This window comes from Balaenoptera musculus, chromosome 3, assembly GCF_009873245.2.
Source record: "Balaenoptera musculus isolate JJ_BM4_2016_0621 chromosome 3, mBalMus1.pri.v3, whole genome shotgun sequence".
Lineage (NCBI taxonomy): Eukaryota > Metazoa > Chordata > Mammalia > Artiodactyla > Balaenopteridae > Balaenoptera > Balaenoptera musculus.
Genome location: NC_045787.1, coordinates 73675575 through 73700196, shown reverse-complemented (window position 1 = coordinate 73700196; position 24622 = coordinate 73675575).

Here is a 24622-nt window from a genome sequence, read left to right as displayed (position 1 = left end):
GGAGGATAATTGGACTTTTGCTTCCTCTAGTTTTGAAGGTGTACAGGAGTTTAATTCTCCCTATCTAGGCAAAAGTTGCTTCCAGTGAATCATTTTACTATTTTTTATGAGCATGCAGCCAACCTGTGTGTCCCTTAAGTTCCCTGAGGAATACAGAGGAAGCCAAATTCAGCTGACATTGACTAGGGGCTGGTTAGATGTGGAGCCCACTTAGAATAAAGAAACAAGTTATGACCACAAACATGACTTTGTAGTATCCTGATTTGTTTGAGAAGACTGAAAAGACCATCATATAATTTGTATTAAATGCCAAAAAACTTTCTATGAAAATGAGTAAAAAGGCAACTAAATTTTCTCCTGTCAGAAACACAAGCGATCTTTACCAGCTATTCTGACTGCCCATGAGTCCTAGGACATGCCTTTGGCATCTTTTCTTACATTCAACCCCCCCACCCCGTGGCCACCTGCCATCCATACAGAGACAACATCATTCTGCAATTTCAAATTTTTGTGAATTGATTTCCTCAGGAAGCATTGGAATAGAGGTTTTAGCAACACCACAGGAGGGAGTTTCCTCTTTGCTCTACTCCAGCCAAGCTTTGAATCTATAGTCCTGAATATCTGCTATAATTCTTTCTTTCTACTTGCTACTCTTCAATTTCATGCCTTACCCTCATCACTTCTTGGGCACTTGAAAAAATAGGGTAGTGGAGAGAAGCCATCATTGATCACCAGATGTTTTCTAAGGACTCTCACGGCACCTGGTCCATGGTAGCTCTCATGTGGCCATCTTGTGTAATCATTTATTTGAAAGTGCAAATAACCATGCTTCGTTCTTTCAGGCAGTCCAATTTTTTTTCTGAGTTTAGATCAGTCTGTGTCACTCATTAGTCTTCACTGCTCCTTACTGAGAGACACAGCTCAGCTTTACAAAAGACTTTCCAGATACCTGCTCTTCATTACTTAAGACGATTGATCAAGAGTCTGAGTTATCAGGAGTCTCACGATTATCTTCAACCTGGAATTTGTGTTGAAGAAAATAAAGTCATGCTGTCAAACCTTATATTGCTTTTATGTATCTAAAAATCTTAGTCCAAAGCATAATGTGGATAATATTTAAAAAAAATATTTTCAAATGTAGTGCTGTATCTTATCACTCCATTTTTCTCTGAGACTTCCCACCCAATGACGCTTTGAGTTTTTGCACTGCAGGGGGATAGTGCATAATCTCTAGAACAAGAAGGTCTTTATTCAGGATGTACTTACTGTCCACTTAGATTTTCATTCGTGAACATATCAAGAAAACCAGTCTTTTGAGGAGGGTTATAATTCTGTAAATTTCCTTAATAAATAAAAATGAAGCCTTTAGAATCCAGATTATAAAGTATATTCTATAGTATAGAAATCATATTCTTTCTGGATAGAACTTTCTACCATGAGGTTGACAACCCTGGAATAAAAAGAATATATGATAGAACTAAAATCTGCTCGTTGTAGTTTCCAGGGCTTATGGGCAAGCGAAAATAGAGACACAGAGAGAAAAAAATGATGATAATGCAGGGTTCATTTGTAAGTGCTCTCCATCCTTACCTCAATCATTGTTGGGTCTCAAGGGAGGAAGACGTTTCTATGGGGAGTCTTAGGACACAGGAACTAGTGACGTACTTTTACTGGCATCCTAGTGACATGCTTTTACAGGCATGATACTGCCTTTCAGGAGAAGGCTTAAACCTTCTTCCAATATGGCACTGAGGGGACAGGAAAGGGCAAGATTTATGGGCTTGGGACAGTTGCTCCCTCTCCATGGCATGTACCTAGCAGGCAGGGACCCATATTTGCCCTAATAAGGGAAGGGGCTGTTGATATGGCTGGTGGGCCATCAGATCTAGGTTAAGAGTGAAGAGGTCATCTTGTACGGAGAATTTTGACACCACAGTGACAGCATGTCATGATGAGAGAGCCGGATGGCACAGTAGCTTCTCAGGTGTCACCAGTCCAGGGAGCAGCTCGTCCATCCCCTCTGCAGCCAGAGACTTGCAAAGTCCCTGAAGGAACAATGCACATTGAAAAGCCCTTCTCATTCCCTACCCAACACAAGGCCACATGTCAACACTGTCCCATACACCAAGATGCCTTCTCAGAGAGAGGAGCAGGGGCAGAGAGTAAAACTTTACAAGACTGAACATCTTCTTGTGTTGTCCAGTCGGAAACACAGTTACTTCCAAAGCTTGTTTTAATTATTAGAGTTGAATTGAGGTTACCTAATTGAACTAAATTATAGTCACCTCTAACCCTGTCTTTATCACCCAGAAGGATGAAGAATTTTTAAGGAAATTAGGTTCGTTATAGAAAAATGAAGGCATTTTCTTTCCACATAAGGACTAAGTGTATTTGTTCTAAATTATATCTTGCCTTTGTCCAAATAATTAAGAAGTGGGGAAAATCAAGAAGACTTTATTTATTAATATTATGCTTGACCAGTGTTGCATACTACAGAAAGGCCTTAGGATCATGGAGCAATTAGTGTGGTTGACACTATTTAAAAATTCTAGCCCATTCATTGTTTCAGGAGGTCTACAGTGAGACATGTCTGAGTGGACATGGCTGCTCCTTTCAAAATAATTCCTTGTTGGGGTAGACCTGGTTTGACTGTGAGTGTAAATGAGCTAAAAAATTACAGTTCTTCCTCTTGAAGAAAATACTCAGTGTCAGGGTGTCCAGCTCTCGTCAGGGACACAGAAAACTCCATCTTTATTTTGATGGACGAAATGAGAGATTAGTTTGAACAGCTGATTTTTATCCCAGTCATTCCACAAACTGTCAATGTTTGTTTGAGATTTCTTCCTAGTAGGCTGTTTATCACTATGACTTGCTTTGTTCTTTCTGGCTTTGATCTCAGCGGACCAGATTCTTGTCCTAAGTAACTCTAGGGGAATTCCAGGACAAGGGCAACACTCTCTAATCTGATGCTTGGAAGCAATGGTTTGGCTTTCTCCATCATGTCTTCACTTTTCTGTGTGGCTCTTTTATTTTCATTTTCACTTCAGTTCATTTTCAGAGTGCAGCAGATCAGAGAAACAAGAAGAGGATGGGTCTTCTGCAGAGGTTCTCTTTTGGATTGATTTTTTCAAAGAGCTGCAAAATAGCAATAAATGCCTTGCCCTGGTTCTGCCACATGGGAATCAGTCCAAAGACAAGTGTTTATTTCCTCAGTGAAAAATAATATCCAAGCCTGTTTGTGAGCAGTAGTTACAAGTATAGAATTGCCTTAGCTGATTATGGTTAAGGCCTAATCCTTTCTAGACATTTTGTTTGATTGTTGTAAAATGTTTTAAAATCACAGTCCATTTTTGGCTCACTTGCTATTGTTTTTATATTACTTATAGATTTTTGGTTGTTTCTGACATGTATATGTGCACTTTCAGCACATACACATAAATATTACCATAAATGTCATTCTCTTTTTTACATAAATATTACCATAAATGTCATTCTCTCTCCCGCCTTGAGAGAGGTGTCCTTTGTATATGAGCTAAGGGTTTCTGTGAATCTGAATTTGTTCTAAAGCAACTTGAAATCAGTATCTTTTAGAGAGTCTAAAACAGTGGTTTATGAACCTATTTTGTATACATATCACACATATATACATGTATATTTAAGGTCAAATAAATATTGGTCACAGACTTAAGATGATTTGAGAGGACTAAATTGACACTTTGGCTTGAGTTGTAATAGTTCAGTGCAGTGCAATGATCAGAATCTCACAAAATCTCTCTCTCTCTCTCTCTCTCTGATTATTAACAAAGCGAATGTGAATTCATAAATTGAGTTTTACTTAATACAGTATATTTAGAATTCAAAAATCTTCCAAATATGGAGAGCAATAGAAAAGAAAAATAAAAAGGGAGACCCTGTAGTGAAAAGGTGGAAAAACTTAGTTTAGGTGACAGTTAGGTGCCGTATGCTCTGAGACACCTTCCTTCACTTCCCAGTGCATTCAAGTGGTGTCACTCTTTGGATGAAGGCAATGACACTACTTTGACAATACCATTCCTAAAATAGAGTTTAACTCTTTTTAAGCTGGCCTTAAGAAGACCCATATTTAGAGCCAAAGCTATTGTCATTAAAGAACAAATCTATGATGATAAGGAGACTGAAGAAGATGATGTATCTCTGTGAGTATGGCAACTAACACATCCACAATAAGCTATGGTTTTTCTACTATGCTATATAAATATCATTTATATACAGAACTAGTTACCTTTTATATAAATTTCTAAAATGTGTAAGTCTACTTATTATTGTATACATAAAGCTTTTTAAATTTTATTTATTTATTTATTTATTTATGGCTGTGTTGGGTCCTCGTTTCTGTGCGAGGGCTTTCTCTAGTTGCGGCAAGTGGGAGCCACTCTTCATCGCGGTGCGCGGGCATCTCACTATCACGGCCTCTTTTGTTGCGGAGCACAGGCTCCAGACGCGCAGGCTCAGCAATTGTGGCTCACGGAACTAGTCGCTCCATGGCATGTGGGATCTTCCCAGACCAGGGCTCGAACCCGTGTCCCCTGCATTGGCAGGCAGATTCTCAACCACTGCGCCACCAGGGAAGCCCCAAAGCTTTATTCTTTATATGTTATGAGCTCTCTGCATCATTCCTTCCTCTTATGACTCACATGAAAGAAAGATGTAGGAAACTCTTCAATTAGTTCAAATCCTTAGAGAATCACTAGTTGGAAGCATTTTCCATAAAAAAGGAGAATGAAAGGCAACCCTGGGAATAAGTCTTCCCTGGAGGTTGGACTTCTTAGCTCGTGAGTGTACTCACTTCTCACTTGTGACATACAGGTCCCTGCCCTTCAAATTACTATTTAATTTAAATTACTAATTCTTTTCATGTAGGAGTTTTCCTCAGCAAATACTCTTCATGTAGTCTCATAAAACCTATTGCATTCTCGCTGAGTTTTCAAATCAGATTTTACTAGTCAGTCAACTAAAATGTTGGTGAAAGTGTATAATTTATTATCTTTATATCTTGGCTTACAAGTTAACACAACACAACATAACATATTGATGGCAAAATGTACAGCTTCACATAAACAGAAACAAAAGGCAAACAGATGGAAGCTCAACACATAAGAGAATAGCTATGGGGTAGAAAAAATTTATTTATTTCTTATTTTCATTTAGCAGTCTACATTGTGAAATTTTTGGCACTTATATAAATTTGGGACCTAAGTTTTAGTGAGAAATGAAACTATTCAAAATAATTTTCATAAATTAAAATATCAGAGGCACTTCACAAAGTAAAATTGATTAATTCGGTTTCTCGACATTAGAGAAGGCATGCTGATAGTGTCCAAATTCCTCTCAGAGAATTCAGCAAAACCACACACCAGAAGAATCTAGGCGAGTTGCTTAGTTCTGAGAAGACTGGATCATCTATGGTAAAGCCTAGATAATTTCAGGATTTTAATATTTCTGAATTCACCCAAATATGGACCTAAACCACATGAAAAAAATGATAGAACCTGACATTGAACTTCAAAAATTTACTAAGCCCAGAACTAACTACACCTAGAATGTGCCTCTTTTAATATAACACCAATGAAAATCAATTTAAAATAGAGCCAAACTAAGATAATGAGTGAGTATCCAAATATTCCTGAATTCCAAACCTGCATGATTTTAGAACTATGACCTTCAGTCATGGCTGAAGATAGGATTTAAAAGACTACCCTAACAGTCTGTTCTTCAGTCTTGAGATTTTGTTAGTACACATTGCCAACAACCATGCATGTGGAAGAGAATTTAAAAGGGCGCTTTTCTGAACACCAGTGCATTATTTGGAAGCTTGGAGGAGTCTAGTGAAATGCTGTGTTTTAACCAACTCTCTTCTTCCACCTACACATACTTTTCTTTTTTCCTTTGTATTATTTGTGTATTATTTTCTTTCTTACCAAACTATGAGTCCTTTTGAACCAGGAAAGTGGTGTAAAATGTCAGGTTTGTTTCTCTCTACCCTCCCTTTCCAGAATCTAGATGTTGGGATCTTTGCACACATTAGCTACTTAACATATGCTTGTATGTAAAGGACACTAGTAAGTAGAACTACTGATATCTAAATATTTTCTTCAATGTGTAATTTTGTGTAACTTTTTTCAGGAAAAACTTAGCAAGTTGAGTGAACTGATTCATAGCTACTTATGTTTTATACTAATTTCATAAACTTAATGGAAAATATCAGCTAACTCTATTGTACTATATATTAAATATATGTGGAATACGATCAACTTTGTAAACTAAAATTTATTCAAGTAACATGAATCACTCATTCAACTGTCAGTTGTTGAGTTATTAATAAGTACCTAATAAGTACCACTCTGGATTGGATACTAGGGATACAGTTTAATATTCATAAGCTCAAGATTATTTTACTCTAGGAATTTATTAAATAACTACTATGTATTAAGTACTAGTTAAGATGCATTATCTGCTTTTTCTCATTTAATTATAACAGGCCATGGTCTCCATTTTACAGATATGTAAACTAATGCTTAGAGAAGTAAATTGTTTTCCAAAAGCTAAAATTTCGATCGTGGTGTCTGATTCTCAAATGTGTGCTTCCAAATATGGCCAGTAGACAAGCTTTTATGGCCACAAGAAGATTTCTAAAAATGAATTGATTTCTAACACTGATACTTGGAGAGATTTCACAGAAAAATCAGGATATTTGGATTCTCTTGAAAAATCAGAAAATCTGGCAAGAGTAGGTCTACATTCCACATGGCAACGAATTGGCTGCAGCTGAGTAGCCATTTTCTCTCCAGTCTGATACAGTTTCCAGTGGCTGGCTCCTTTTATGTTATTTGCATCGTTCCTGCAGCATTTGAGTTTAATACTTCTATATTCTTCCATGCTTTCTAAATGCTAATTCATTTTATTTAAAAAAATGCTGAAACCTAATTAAGGAGTAAAGTAGGAGATTAAAATGGTGGCTTTAGGAGTGATACAGCTATTGAAATGTGAAGGATAGGTATAGGGCAACAATGATCTTTTTATTTTAAAACTCCAGGATTAGACAGCCTTTCCCAAGATGTATAAAAAAATACAGATACATTTGAAAAAGAACCAAACAGAATTTCTATAAATCAATAACACAGTTACTAAAAATCAAATTTATATGGATGGGTCTAGACAAAGCTGAAGAGAAATTTAGTGACATGGAGGGTCATAAACACCCAAAATGGGGCCTAGAGAAGTAGATAAATAATATCAGATGTCATTGAAGAAACACGGAGGATGGATCAAAAAGTTTCACTACACATTCAGTGGAGTTTCATTCAGAGCAAAGAAAAAAAATGAAGAGGGGAAATATTCAAGGTAATAAGGTCTGAAAAATCTTCATGAGTAAAAGAATGCTCAAAATCCAAAATTCGTAAAGACAGTGGTGAATTCAAAACATGATAAATAGAAATAAGTCCATGTGAAGACACACTAATAAAACTGCATTACATCAAAGAGAAAATCTTAAATGCAAATCTTAAATGACAATTATTCTCAGAAGGTAGTAGATTAATGTCTTCAAAGAGTTTAGGGGAAATAATTTTTTTTTTTGCATGGATATCTATGCCTAGCCAAATTATTATTCAAAAATAAGGGCAACATAACTTGACTTCTTCAGGCAAGAAAGACAGTGCATTTATTCCCACAGACACATTTTGAAAGAACTTTAAAATAACACATTTTAGTAAGAACAAAATCAAACACAGAAAGATGGAATGAAAATAATAAAAGCATTGATGAGCAAAATAATGAATAAATATATGCTGGCAATCATGTAGAAAGATAAACTTATTTTTGGAGGATGGGAGGTTAAACTAAATGAGAGACTTAAGTGGTAAACGGTAATGTGGAAGATGGAAGGAGAAGATTGAATTAAAAGTTTTCTAAGTTCTTGGTAATGTTAGTAAAGAAGTTAGATATATTGTTAAAGATGGATTTGGGGACAAAGATGCAAGATAAATATTTAAGGCTGTCATTAAAAATATTTAACAACTGACATAGTCTGGACAACAGCTAATCATAAAGGGACACTGAATAAATTGGAAAGGGCAGCCTCTGCAAGCAACCAGGACTGCTATCCTGATGTCTAATAGTTAAATATGAGCTAATTCAAAGATAGTCATTAAAATAATGGATGCATAATTTCCAATGGACAAAAGGGAATACAAAAAGGTTTATCAATTCTGCACAAATAAGAAACTGAGGTCTAGAGAAATTAAGTGATTTGCTGGGATCACATAGTGAGCCAGACGGAGTTAGGACTAAACCTGGATTTTTAATTGTCTGGTGTTGCTCCACTGTGGTATTTGTCCCCACAAATTCAATTTTCAAGCCAATATTTTGAAAGCATTTACTACATTTATTTTCTCATTTCAGGCATGTATATACTATTGTTATTGCTGATTCATATTTTAGTGATTTTTAAACATCTCCAGTTACGCTTTTAAAATAATTTTTTTTTACTGAAGTATAGTTTGTCATAGTATTTTTTTTTTTTTTTTTTTTTTGGTCGCACGGCATCTTAGTTCCCCAACCAGGGATTGAACCCGCGTCCCTTGCAGTGGAAGTCCAGAGTCCTAACCACTGGACCACCAGGGAAGTCCTCCATTTATGCTTTATGGAGGATTATTAACATGTTCATCTCTAAATGATAATGTGCTTTAAAAAGATAACCTACAATTTAAATTTTAAAAAATGTGTGTATACTTTGTCAAACTTTATTAAATAGGAAAGTATTGCTGCCTCTATTAAAGTCATGAGAAAATGGCCATTGTTCAAAAAAGGAAGAATTTGTTCTATGTATTTATAAAAGTACTTTACTTTTATCACTTCTATTTTCCTGAGGGAAAGATACGTTGTCAAATTAAATATTTCTTTGCAACGTGATTTCAAAGGGTAAAATATGATCTTCTTGATTAATTGATTTGTAGTATCCAAAGCAGCAAGTTGAAAGCTAAAAAAAAGCAATATGCAATCTAGAAATGATTCTCTTACTTTAGAAGTTTTTCTTTATCTTACGTTTATTCTTTGACCCCAAATACTCCAGTAGCAATGTAATTTAGCCTTTTTTTTTCAATAGAAAAAAATACTAAAAAATGAATCTTCAAGATTCCATGAAAATCACTTGATAATACACTGGAGAATTGCTATTAAGTTTCAATAATGGTAAAACTCTGGTTAAGACGCTACTCAAGGAGGTTTTAGCTACAGTCATTTTAAAAAGTCCAGTTAAATCACATCAGACCACTAAAGCTGTAATTTCTTTTACCTAACAGAACAACCATTTTTGAACCTACTGAAAGCTGACCACTGTTTAAACCAGTGTTTTATAACAGGTAGTTGATATAATATCCAATAAGTATTTTCCTTAAACATGGTGCTGCACAACTTACATGGAAGTGAAGACAAAAAAGAATGAGTGGAGTTATTTCAGAAAAAAAAAAATCTGGGTCAGAAATACAGTTATCATGTTAGACCAAAGCTGGACATTATCCACAGAGGGACCTGATAGAAAATAGTTTTTTGTTGATGAGTCAGCCTAGCTTTAAAGAAAAGAAATATTGTTATGGGATGAATATAAATAATGAGGGACCAGAGAGAAAAGCTGCTAAATATCTTTGAGCACAAAAATAAAGGATTAGCTTGTGCAGGCATGAGGGATTAAACCTAGAGCTACTGAAATTGTGCTTACTAAATTCCTGAAACCCTGTGGGCCAGTTTATTTAACTACCTTCTCCCTTAGTTTCACACTCTGCTTTTCTTATGTGTGTACGAGGCATGTGTTTCTTCTGGAAAAATAAGAAGTCTAGGCTACTCAAAATGACTTCCAAGGATGACGAGCCCCTTCCTCTAGCCACCAGCACACATCCTTTCCATCACCCTGCACATGTCTGAAGGGACAATAGGAACAGCTGCAACAGTCAACAATAATGTGCACCAGGGATGTGAGCCTGGTCTGGCCCTGTGTCTTCTTGGGTCACCTCTGAGGATGATGTCATGTCGTCATGCTCTATCATGTTTAGTTATTAATCCTTTAGACTTATCAAAGAGAGAGGCTGCAGAGCTTCTGTATGGCAGAGCCCACCATTTTTGGAAGAATGCTGTGTTAGTGACACAGATGACATTGAAACTATGACATAATAAAAATTAGTTTACAATGAAAATTGTACTTTGTCAGGAGTCTGGGTCACTGACAAATGACCCAGAGATGACTCATCTGTACACAGATCACCCTCAGCCATAATATAGAGAATAGTGCTTTCTTGACACTAGGAAAAGTTTTATTCAAATGCATCTCCAATATGTTATTTTTAGATCTGGTCAGAATCCTATTAAATTTGAATTTTATAATATTTTTATGTTCAATTTGATTTCCTCAATTCTAGAGCTTTACCTCTGATATCAGTAGTTCCATTACAGCTTCATACTACAAGTTTACCAGAAAAATTCATGGCAGTTATTATTTTTATGAGTTTGTACACTCAAATATGAAAGATACAAAATAGGTTAGAATTTATTAACATGAAACATTTAATACAGAAAGAGATAGGTCATTATAAAGTTATATGTCACAGACATATTGAATGTGCCCAATTACTTTTAAATGTTTAAAGTATACCCATTATGTGCTATTATAGGGATTATAAACTATATTGAAGTAATATATTCAAGCATCCAAAAATCAGAGTAAATAAAAACAATTCTGCCCATTGGCTCACAGTTAGGAAGGAATGAGAGTAATAACAATAAAATAATAATGTGTGGGGAAAGACAAATACATCCTGCAGCAGCCTGAGCTGCGGCAGGCCCTGATTCAAGGGAGGGAGCCAGAGGCTTCCAACCTGTAAAGATGAATATTTGTCTGCCAAGGAAAGACTGCATACATCTCTTTCTCACTCTTACCCTCCAGGGGCTTATTTTGACCTCCCTTTGAGAGGGAGAACCCTCATATTCATACCCTCTGTCCCTGTTGAGAGGGAGAACAGAGGGTATGAATATGACCAAGAACATTTCACTCCAGGAGCCTGTGACTCTGGGAGCAGTTCAGCACCTGCATCTCAGGGGGGTAGTTTAGCACCCGTATCACACTGACCTTGCAGAGTGGAATCTGTGGTGAACTTCTTACTTGATCCTCACCTTAGGGTTTGTTCTCATTAGGAGCTAACGTGAGGGACCATTTCAAGTCTTATCATTTAGCAGATGGGTAAGCTGAGGAATAGATACGTTAAGTGATAGCTTATTCCACTTCAGGTTTTTTCTGGAGTTCCCTTGCTGAAACCCAAAGTGAATAATTGTCCATGCTGGCAACTGGAGACTTGTTTTCTCAAGAACATGGGAGATACAAATGCTCAGTGACAATGGTTATTTGCTCTTCTCATCCCAGGCTGCCTCAACCGTGCTCAGTGAGAGGCTTACATGTACCACTTCAGCTTGAAGCCTCACCTTGGGGGTGAGGAGGGAACCTGAGCAGGGTAGGCTGGTGCTGAGGAGGAGGGAGGTGGGGCAGAGAATGCTTCCTTGTCAGCCCTTGTTAGTCACGGTCAAGGAAGTACAGCAGAAGATCAAGCTCATTACAAGGAAACATTTTTTTCTTATGGAAAAATGTATGAAAATCTTAAAGGTCAGGCTGTATGCTAAGAATTGTTGAAAAGCTTTGAAGCATTTGCTAAGTGAATCATGAATTATAGTCTATGTTAAAAATGATTATGTTTAAAAATAAGGCATGTACAGAGTTGAAAGTGACTTTGAAATTCCCCTTATCCATGTACACATGGGACCTTAGAAAGACATGTTTCAATTTTTATACATATTTTAAATAAAATTTTTATTTTGGAATAGCTTCAGATTTATGGAAAATCTACAAAGCCAGTACAGAGAATTTTTTCCCATATACTCCAGACATAATTTCCCCTATTATTAAATCTTACATTGGTATGGTATATTTGTCACAAAAATGAACCAATATTGATACATTAACTAAAGTACATACTTTCTTCAGATTCCCTTAGTTTTTTACTTATCATTCTTTTCTTCCTCTCCAGGAATCCATCCAGGAAGTAATTTGCATTCTCCTAATAACAAATTGTGTGGATTGACCTTTCATATCCTTACCTGTCATCATATATCGGGTCCAGTGTGGTGTCTGTTTGGATCTTTTGCCCATTCTTCGATTCACTTTTTCTCCTGTTGTTGAGCCCTAAGTGTTCTATTCTGGTACAATTCCCCTATCAGATATGTGTTACGTAAATATTTCTCCAAGATATGGCCTGTTCTCTCACACTCCCAATACTATCCTTCAAAGGGCAGTTTTTAATTTTAATAAAATACAACCCATCAATCTTCCCTTTCATGGATGTGCTTTCCATACTGTATCCAAAAACTCATCTAAATCCAATCACCTAGATTTTCTCCCATGTTTTCTTCCAGAAGTTACACAACCTTGAATTTTGCATTTAGGTTTATTATCCACCATGAGGCAATTTTTGTGAAAGTTGTAAGGTCTGCATCTAGGTTCAGTTGTTTATGTGAGTGCCCCTTGTTTCAGCACCATTTGCTGAAAAGAATCTCTTTTCTCCATTGAATTGCACCCTTGTCCAAGATCAGCTGACCATATTGATGTAGGTCTGTTTCTGGGCTCTCTATTCTATTCCATTGATCTTTAAATATTTCACTCCACTCTCTTCTTGTTTCCATGAATTCTGGTGGGAAGTCTACTATAATTCTTATCCTCATTCCTCTCTAGATAAGGTGTCTTTTCCTCTGGCTTCTTAAAAGTTTTTCTCTTTGTCTTACATTTATTGCAATTTGAGTATGACATGTGTAGGTAGGGGTCTTTTTTGTTTGTTTGTTTTGTTTTAATCTGTGGTTTAAGGTCTATCATTAATCTTGGCAACTTTAAATAATTCTCCTGCTTTGTTCTTTCTTCTTTAGAGATATTCCAATTAGGTATTTGTTATACTTTTGAAAATTTTCCACAGATCTTGGATATTTTGTTTTCATTCATTTTTCTCTTTGCATTTCAGAATAGAAACCTTGGGAAGTTTCTATTGACCTACCCTCAAGTTCACTGATTATTTGGCATATCCTGTGCACTAATGAGTCCATTGAAGGCATGCTTAATTTCTGTTACAATATTTTTAATACTAGCGTATCGTATAAATTCTTCCTTAGAGTTTCCACCTCTCTCCTTACATAAGCCATCTGTTCCTGAATGCTGTTTACTTTTCCATTAAAGCTCTTAACATAGTAATCATAATTATTTTAAATTATTTGATAATTCCAACATCTGTATCATTTCTGATTATTGCTTTCTCTCTTCAGATTGTATTTTTTCCTGCCTTTTGTCATGCCTTGTAATTTTTTTTGAAAGCCATACATACTGCATTGGGTAATAGCAACTGAGGTAAATAGGCCTTCATTATGAAGATTTATGGCCATCCGAGTAAGAACTGACTGTGTGTAATGTGTGCTGTAGCTACAGGTTGCAGAGGCTTTAAATTCCTCTATTGCCCTTATTTTTTCCCCCTCCTTGATATTGGGCTTCTCTAATACTCCTCCACAGAGGAATTCTGTGTCCAGCTCTTCCAGCTGGAATGCACTTTTATTTATACTGAAGTCCTTTTGTTGTGGTAGTAAGATATGGGGGAAGTGGAGTATTTTATTGTCTTCCAATTAAATCTTCATGTTTTAGTGGGTCTGTGTCTTGTAGCTGTGACCTTCAATAGTCTGATTCCCCTGCCTCTCCTCTATTATCTTCCCTGAGTGTAGAATTCCCAACCTATTTACTTGAGGCTCTAACTCTTGTTGATTATGGTTTTCTTCTCCTTAGATAAAACAAACAGAGTCTATAGGTAACTGAGAGTAGAACGATTGTCTTGCCCCCGATTGCGATAAGGTTTGGCTAAATCCTTCTCCTTGGAGCCTAAGCCTTTTTTATGGAGAAGGTTCTGGGAATATTTCACAATGATTCCTCTTCCCCTTTCAGAGCCAGGGGAATACCTTTCATAGCTCTTCCCTGTGAGAACCTAGTAGTGTTCCTGGAAGTAAAGCCCATGAAAGTGTGAGGCTTTCCCTGAAATTGTGGTTCCCAGGAGTTTCTTATTCTCATGCAATCCAAATTCAAGTTGTAAAAAGTAACCTTGAAGTGTTCCTACCAGTTTATGGCTCTACCAGCTTCTCCTCCACATAAGCACATCTTATGCTGTATCTAAGGATGCTTCTGTTCTCCAGATTTCAGGGTGGTGGTTTGCCCTGCAACCTCGGTTCTCTTCAAAGTCCAAGAAAAGTCATTGATTTTCAGATTAGCCAGATTTTTCTTGCTGTATGATGGGGTGATGACTTCTTAGCTCTTTATATATTGGAGCTGAAACCAAAAGTCTGTATCTATTAATTTTAATTTTTTTCTGTACATAGCCTCAGTGATATTCTGGATTTATATCATCATTATTATATCTACTGTTGTAATTTTTCTCACCTTTTTTTCCTTGCTCTTACTGGAAACAGAATATTCAATCATCAAACACTTCATAAGGCTCAATTCCTCTATTTTGGAAGTCTCTTCATTTGGTAATATTAACCAAAAGCTAAATAAATTATAGGCAATTGAAAGAAACGAACTGGAGTAAAATTTCTACACTGGAAGAGCTCAAGGTGTAGTAGTGTAAACAGACAAATACTAGGACAACTAAATAGGCAGGATGCTGAGAGTACAGAAAGGCATATAAAGCGGACACCAGGTGCAGGAAGGGCTCTGGGAGAAACTGATGGAATCAAGAACAGTACTTAGGTAGGTGGAGTGGAGATTGAGGAGGAGGGAAAAAGAAACATTCCAGCCACGGGAACACCATGTGAAAGCATGAAGGATTGATGAAGCAGCATGCAAATCACTAAGTAAGGTGTGAAGAAGAGCACCATCTGTGGAGGAGTGCTGGGCTTTGCTAAGGCATTTGATTTTATTCTGAAATCTATGTGGGAGCTATTGAAGGATACTGAGCCGTGGTATATTTGGATTGCATGTTATACATAGGACTCTGTCCGTAGAGGGGAAGATAAAGTATAGCATCTGAGACAGATAGCAGAGAGACAGGTTAAGGGTCTAAAGCATTTGTGGAGGTGAGAATTTAGGAGACTCTGGATTAAGGCAGTGACAAGGGAGTGAAATAAGAAACAAATATGTAAGATGTTAGGGTGCATGTATTGTATATGTATATTGTATACGTGAGAGGATTTAGGGGTTGAGGGAGGTCTAAGTGTCTGTGATTTCAATAATGGGGGATACGATAGTGCCATGCACTGAAATGGAGGAGGAGGAGGAGGAGGAGGGGCAGGTTGTATTTAGAGAATGAGAGGGAAAACGACAATAAGTTTTTTCTATATATTTCAAAAGTACACTAAGTATTTCTTTTCAAAGTATTCTAAAACCTACTCTAAGGAGAAGAATAGATATAAAAAGAAGTTGCTGCCCTTATTTTGATAAATCAGATTGCATAATTTTCTACTCCTGAACGGAAATTAGAAATCATTATCATAGTTCAGTTTCAAAATCAAATGCAGTCTTGTTTCAGGCCATATACTTTCGTAAAGAGGTCATGCCTACTCAGCTATGATAACTCCAGCAAGAACTTTTTTGGGGTTCTACTATACAACTAATTACTGGGTAGAAAGACCTGGTTGAAAGGATAAGAAAAACGATGATGGAAATGTAGCTACAGATTAAACATTTTCTTTAATCACTTCCTGACTGATTGATGAGGAATAATCTTTTTGAAATTAGTTAAGGAAATCTTTGACTTCTGTAAAAATTCCATCACAGATGTAACTTACACAATAGTTGTTCTGAATCATAAAGAGTTCAACTAAAACTCCAGAAGAGCATCTAATCTATAAAGACTAGAATTTCTTCTGACTGATGAATCAGATTTAGTAAGTACATTTCTTCATAGTCAATGACACATAGATTTCCTACCCAACAGCTACTCTGATAACCAACATTGTAAGTAGTCTTTCAGGTCCTTTGAAGTCCTATGATATTGCCCATACAGCATTTGAGCTTTCTTCTTTTGTTTTATGGTTATTTTACACATTATTTTTAATTTTAGATTGTGAGCTTCCTAGGAACGGAAGTAACACAGTAGTTGCTCAATAAAAATTAATCTTTCAACAAACATTTACTGAGTGTTTATGATATACCTAAGAAATAGGATTTTATCACTGCCTTTAAGGAAATGGTGTGTTAGTGAGTAAATAAATTTAGACTGCAACTTTTCTGAATAATCAGGCTCCTTTTTGAAGGAGTTTATATTAAGTAAAGAATTAAACCAGATTTTTATTCCTTGAAATTAAGAGAGAAAATCATCATCTGGTTGAGTATGATCCATCAGAAAAAGCAGACATTTTTGCTTTAAAAATAAAGATATACTTTGTTGACAAAAGTCAGATGGAAGCATATAATGGATCGCTACAAGTAAGAAGACCAAACTAAAAACTTGAGCGTACTGATATTGGAGCACACAAAATTTAGTCAAAAGAGAAGTCCCAGAAATCCTTAGAAATCTTCATGTAGTAACACAACACAGTTTCAGTTAGGGATATACTTACACTTAAAGTTCTAGATTTTTTGGTACCATAAGGAGAACCTATATGACTAATACTACTTCATATTTGTCAAAGATAATGAACCTCCTTTCACATTAAGCTATACTCCTCCTGAAACATTGGATCTGTAAGGTTTACTGATATTCATTCTCAATTATGCATTGGCAGGTTCACCTCTGCTCTGTTCTATTCACAGAATAAATGGAAACTGTAAACTAAGCATATACTGTATTAGTTAAAGGTTTACCAAAAGAGTTCCCATGGTTTCCTTTTCTCACTAAATGCATTCCCGCACGCTGGAAAAGATCTCTGAAGCGGAATGCATCCCGGCCTTTAGGCCTGAGGGTACATTATTTCAAGCATATCAGGCTGCCTGGTCTAGTGCCTTTTACATGGGAAACATCTAAATACCCTGTTCCCTCACAAAGATTTCAATAAAAATCCAAATGAAATTGATTCCTCCTTTGGCTTTGTTTTGATTTTGGAGATAGACACTCTGGTATGTTTATTCACTTACATTGTTTTAGCTCCCACAGCTAAACACAAGGAAGAGAAAGCAACCACAAATAGCTTGCTTACACAAATCGACATTGGCTTTTTAAAATCATGTGCCAGATTTCATTTTATTAAAAGAAATGTTATTGCAAATCCATTAGTAGGAGCTATTTGTAAGATCTATTAATTCCTAAAATTAATGTAAAATGAAAGTAATGCTTTCTTGCAAATATTTAAAGTGTCATAATTTCACAGGATTAATTTAAGTGATTCTACAGGTAGTGCTCCATAAATCAGATAAATGTCATATGCCAACTTCTAATGAGTACTTTGTAAAAAATCCCAAATTTTCCTTTTATTTTCCATTAACTTGTGAATAAAGTTATATATCATACCTTAAACTTCAAAGGTAGGTTTGTTGGTTTATTAATCCAAGTGTGATATCAGACCATAGAAGTGATTTGCCTCCTTTGGGAATGTCATTTGGAGATTTTCTTTCTTTATTTTTTTTTTAAGTGGTAGAGGGGAAAGAGGGGTTGGGAGAGGTGTTCTGGAATGACTTTTATGAGTTAATTTTTTTTTTTAAATTTACTTATTTATTTATGGCTGTGTTGGGTCTTCGTTTCTGTGCGAGGGCTTTCTCTAGTTGTGGTGAGTGGGGGCCACTCTTCATCCCGGTGCGCGGGCCTCTCACTATCGCGGCCTCTCTCGTTGCGGAGCACAGGCTCCAGACGCGCAGGCTCAGTAGTTGTAGCTCACGGGCCCAGTTGCTCCGCGGCATTTGGGATCCTCCCAGACCAGGGCTCGAACCCGTGTCCCCTGCATTAGCAGGCAGATTCTCAACCACTGCGCCACCAGGGAAGCCCTGAGATTTTCTAATTAATGCACTACCGTGAGCAAAGATGACAGGTTAACCAGAGCAAGAACAGGAACAGGCTCATTCTTCACTGAAACTCTCAAATGTTGAGTCACATGCAGTTTCAGTTATTTTGCATGTTTGGCAATCTTTCCTCCCCAATGGAACAGTAAACATCAACTCGTTACTCTGAAAGAAGCTTATAAAAACATAGTGAATATAAGTTACACCCTGTTAAAAAACTTTTTTTTATTACAAGGCCAGTTTTCCGTTTTGCAACATGATAAGAGTTGTGTTTTATTTTCAAAAGAACACGACCAAACTTCCCCACAAATATTTCAGATTTGTCACGGGTCACTAAAATGTCAGATCTCTGATAGTTTTGTTAATTCATTCTTTTTCAAGATGATAGATGAAACATACTGGGGAGTGGGATATATTATAATCTGGAATTTAGCACTTGAAGAGAGACTTTTTTTTTTTTTTTGAAGAGAGACTTTTTAATGGTACTATGATGACTTAAGAAAATCACAGTGTGTTTTTGTTCCGAATTTGTTTTCCAACACCAAACATTCCCAGAAACACAAATTATAAACTCGGTGTCCTTGTATTTACAACCGTGATCATTTTAATAAGGGCAGTTCATGCTACATTTTCCCTTTTCCAGTTTTACTGAAAATACAGATAATATCAGTGGGCATTCTCTGCAGGCTTTTTAGAGGCAAAGCTGACGTCTGGGAAGGCTTTGGTGGACGACCTCCACTGTCCAGTCCCCTTGTGAAGGAACCTTCTGTCCTGCAGTGGGATTGCAGCTTCTTGGAAAGGGGAGCCATTTATCACAGTCCTAAATGAAAGCATTCTTTAAACACAAATGTCTTTTTCTCCCTTTGTCTAATTACTGAGAGGAAAAGTGAGAAGGAAATGTCAAAACAGAGAAACAGTGGTGTATAGAGAGAACAGCCACTCTGGAGCTCAACCGGCTTTTGTGAGGGTCTGGGCGATTTGTCAAATGGTTGTGGCATAAGTCAAGCTCTGAGGTTGAAAGGTCTTGACCTAAGGAGTCCTGGAATCAGACAGTGTAAGCAAGGGGTCTGCTAGAATTTTCAGCTGTAGTGGAGATGAACAATGATGGGAGCTGGACATAACAAAACCTCATTTGCATAATTCAGGTAAGTAATTTTATTGAAACTGACAAGGATGTGACAGGCTAAGAAAGAGAAGAGAACACAGTCTTGCTGGGAACCACTAAAGCTCCTCAGCTAGGTATGTGAAAATAAATGACAGCTAATCTCTTCACTAAAAAATCTGTAAACAATGCTATTTTACCCAGGACTCACCCATGACCTTTTGTAGAGCCGGCTATAGATTCTTTCGTCTAGTCTTCCAGAATATAGCAAACAGAATGGACTAAATTCAAATTATGTTTTAGACTTTAACTGATAATAATTACTTCCCTTGATAGAGGCTCCTTCCAAGGCAGGTCTACATTAAGAAAGAAAGAGTAGAATGTTTTTTAAGTGGATGGTAATCAAAGGTTTGAGATCGATGCTACATAAGACCTTATTTTTACTTAAAAACAGATTTTTGGGGGGGGGGGGATTTTAACTTGAGTAACTTGTACTAAGAATCTAAAAAGTGTAATGCCTTTAGCACTTGAGCTTGCTAATATATGTTCAGGAGATCATATTAATCTTTGTCAGTTGATCTTTTCAGCTGTTTTTTGTCTTTCTATTTCAGCGTGGATTTAAACAAGGCATAAATTTAATATTGTTGCATATGTTTTAACAATTAAAATACTTAATGCCTAACAAGTATATGTTGTTTTTGACTTCTGATAAAATCTTATAACATCAGCAAAATCTACAAATTCGATTTTATGTGGCCTGGATATACCTATTCCTAAAAAAAGCAACAAAAATTATAAGATTATCAGTAAAAAGATTTCCTTATTTTAGATAAGAGAAGCTAAATTCTTAAAAGCACTCTCCTTGTCCTTTATATTTGGCTTCACTTTTATGTGTGGATCACCAGGAGATAGCTACATATCTTTTATAATCAAGGCTGCTCACTAGTCATTGGTGACTTTTATAAGCAAGGGCCGTAACGGATGGAAACAGTAATCAGCCTAGAGAAGAATGCTACTCAAACCTAGTTTGCCAGAAGAGAACCATGTCTGCTGTGCCCTTCAAACATGCAAAAAGTATGAAATCGACTTAGTCAGACACGAGTTGCAAAATCTCCCAACATGTTTGGGTAGCAAATACATAATTCCTCCTTCTGCATTGTATGGAACACATATATAGTTTGGTCCACAATGCGGATCATTCCATCGAATGGGAAGCAGTTGAGAGTTCTGGCTAGATCAAATGTGGATCTCAGTATTATAAGTAGTCTAATGCATAATTCATGAGGCTTAATGAATATTCCAATTCATGACAGCCAACTGGCTCCATAGGTCACACCTCCTAGTCTCATATAAATAAAGAATGAGATACTGGAAAGCATACCAGCTGAACCAAACTGAGTGCCAAAAACATGCATATTAATGAGGCACTATAATAGATACTTGACTCTTTGGAAGTGCCTATATTGGTTTCCAGCTACAGAGGGAAAGAAAGTTCACAATGTACCTTTAAACACACCATACTGTGTACCATAAAATACAGCTCTTTCTATGAAATATGGAATCAAATTATACTGATGTGATTTCAGATTCAGTCATTAATTCCATAACATCCTCTGACACTTCCAACAACATTGAAACATTCTGGAAAGAACCCCACCCCCTGCTCCCATATTCCTTTGCAAATCTCAACTTGGTAACTAGGGAGAGGAAGTCCTTCAACAGTGCTGTTCTTTTATGTGTTCTGTTTAGACCTTGGATCAGGATGAATGGTAGCTCAGATGAATGCATTTGTGCCATTTTTCTTGGCCCCAGACTATGTTTCCTCACTACCATGACATCTGAACAGAAGGAGAAAACATCTCCCCTTTGTAGCAGGCTAATTTAATTTGTACCTTCCACCTAGGGGTAAATATGTTTGTCTGTCTGTCTGAGCTTTTTGCCTACTTTCTTTTCTCACGGGAAACCCTACTGAGTCAAAAGCAGGAAATTGCTTAGTGCTCTAACTTTATTTTAAAGTAATTTAATTTTAAACCTTCTCACACCCACCCTAAAGTGAAGCAACTGTTGGAAGCCCCTTGGGATACCCTTAATGACTTCTGCATGTCTCCTGTGTCACAGATGTCAAAGGCTTGTTTTGAGGTATTGTGTCTTTCAGAATAGATGATTTAAAAGAGACTGCTTTGGGCTGTTTTACCCACAGAAGATGTGCATTCGTTTTAAAATAATGAAGAACAAAATCTTGCAGCTTTTACATTGACCCACATCCTTTCAAATCTGTATTACAAGTCATTGATCTTTACTTGATTTTAACTTGATTTGGGGCATTATTTGTGGCTTGACCTTGTTTGACGTAGAGAATTTGTCAAAGATTTAAAAATAGACTACCAACAAACACATTTTCTCCTAAGTAAAATAGCAGTATTTCATTACTCAAAAACTTAGAAATATCTAGGTATGTGATCTAGATATTGTTACTGTTTCTCAGGGCACCCCAGATATTGGAATGAACACCTTAAATTAAAATTACAGCGAGTAGTAGTCTACTTATTAATAAAGCCTTAAATAGAGGCAAAATTCTCCTTCACTTGAAATGCACTCATCAAAATGTAACTTTGTTTCTCTTAATTGTTGTAATAGTTTTCAAATGAACTTTATGGAAAAAAATTTCTTTCTTCTTAGGTTTGTGAAAACATTCAAATTAAATTCTCTTTCGTGGTACTTATATCTCTCTACATCACTTATTTTTCAGAGATATAGCCTCATTAATAATCACACATTACAAGAAATAATGACTTATTGTTTAAAAGAGAAAAATAACTCTGTTAAAATTATTTTGTTAATTCCTATTTAATGTAAAAGACCATTCTGGAATATGTTATTGGCTTATAATATGGAAATCTTTACTCATCACCAGATCAATCTTATAATTTAGTACCATACTGTAATAGATTTCCATGAGTATAATTTGAAAGGAATACCAATATAGCAATAATGTTAATGATAAAGTTTATTAATTGAGCTTGAATTTTGAACAATATAATTAGTGCACAAGACAAGTAAGCTTATTAAAAGAATTTTATGTTATTGAATAAATACATTTGAAAATTTCTTAGATTAAAATACCCACATATCCTTATGTGGAGCCACATATTCAAAAACATATGGAGAGATATAGCTTTTTCTGAAGAATAATTCATAGGAAAGAATATTACAGTTGGGTATAAGAATGTTTCATTGCTTTCACCTCATATCCGTGTTCCTTCAAAATATGTCAAAAAATTGCTCAATATTAAAATTATCATCAGATAACTTCATTCCTAAGGCATTTCTTTTGATAAGGAAGCCAAATCTAGTTAGTGTGATTTAAATTAACTAGAAAATTGAGCATTTGATTTGTTGCTAGGGAAATTTTCCATCTTTTCAGTCTCTAAAATGGCACAAATTGACCGCTGCAGAAGAAGAGAGCTATCTTTAGTGTAATAATGTGGCATTTCCAACTGAATCCAAAGTTGCACATTAAGGCTAGCCATTAATACACTAGAATCTAAACCTGGGATTGGCAAAGTATTTCTGTAAACGGCCAGATAATAAATATTTTAGGCTTTGGGAGCTGCATATGGTCTCTCTCATATATTCCTCTTTGTTTTGTTTTGTTTTACAACCCTTTAAAATTTAAAAAACCATCCTTAGCTTGAGGGCCATACAAAAACAGGCTGTGGGCCGGATTTGGATCACTGACCCCAGTTTATCAACCCCTAATGTAAGCTTTTAGGACCTTGTTTAATGTAGCAAAACATCTGCTTATCCTCAGTCACATTGTTATACAGATGATCATTTTAAACTCAGGATTTCTTCCTTATTTATTTTGTATTGTGCTATGATTCATGAAAGAATGTCTGACCTTAAGGCTTTATATATATATATATGTGTATATATATGTATTCTAACTGGTGTTAAAAAACTTAATTTATGGTACTTATTCACAACGGCCCAAGAACTGCTATCTTATATCCTAATCTACATGATATTCTTTTATTGGAAAGTTGAATTTGTTGTTGTGGTGACAGTGGGGGCCTGGACAACTTTCCACAAAGTATTCGTTTTTCCACGTTGCTGCAAAGTGAATGATGCTATGTAACCATTTCTCCAATTAGGTAAAATGCTACAAGAGGTATTGTACTCCTGGAATTTTTCTTTAATACACACTTATAGGCAAAGTCTCTTAATTCTAAATAACACAAGATTTCAAAGAATTCAGGGTATTCTTTCAGTAATTAATTCAAATATATCAGTAAAATATAGTTTGTCTAATCTTTAGACTAATATGATGTAGATTTCCTCTGACATACCCAAAATGGTATGTCTAAAAAAGGCAAAACCCTCCTCTTTGTAAGAATGGCTTTCTTTAAGTCAACATATTTGGATGAGGAGAGAATTATCTTTAAAATATCAGAATGCATTATTCAGTCCTCCTTCCCCAGCTTCATCATCAACACAGTATATATTTAATGACCGTGCTTTGGGCCAAATTTTCTTTGCACTCACAGCAGTGGATTGTTCCTGCACTGCCCATCTCTCCCAGGGTCTGCACTAATTATCTTCTCTGCATTCTTGTTCACAGTGCCTGGGGACAGGGTTGCTCGCCCAGCAAATACAGATTCATCACTGTGTGATGAGGGGAAGAGAATTTTGCCTTTAGGCAGGTTGGTATTTTAAATGCAGGCCAAAGATATTATTTTATTTTACAGCAATACTTAAGGTCTAACATTTTGTCTTAAAACAAAAGAGATCATGGTCTAATGGCCCCAGGATTGATCCCAACCAACAGTAGAAATGCAAAGGCTACTCAGACCCTGCCGGAGGGGTTGGGAATGCAAGGGGATGCATCTAATGGGGAGTCTTTACCTTAGAAGTGTTGTAAGAACCATTTAGCATCAGGCAAAGAACTGTAAGGATGAGTATTTACTTGGTGGCATATCCATGACCTTTGCTTTTTACAACACAGGTTATTTTGCATCTACCATACATATGTCAGGGATTGCTTTTGGCTCCAGGGACATAACATGAAAAAGACTGGCTTGGACCTTAAGTATCTCAGAATCCTCTTTTCATTCTTGATTGGCCTTTTTTTAAAAAAACAACAACACATTTTCAGATCATATCTCTACAGTCATCACAAAGTGGTCCAAGACCTTAAAATATTAGTAATTTACTTCAGGTCCTGTAAATATCATGGACTTGCAAGTAATAGCACTTATTGTAATCATTAGTGAACTTGAATTTGTCCTCCCCTACCTAGAACAGGAGTTGAAAAATCCCCTGATCTATATCAAAAATGTTGTGTGTAGGGCCACATGTTCATTATTCTGTAGAAAGACCTGTAGTTTTTTCTGTCTCAGAATTCCATAATCCAAAAGACATTAAAAAACAATGAATTAGAGTCTACATTTCTCAAAGCAGGGACTCCTCTACAAAAATTGGAATGCCAA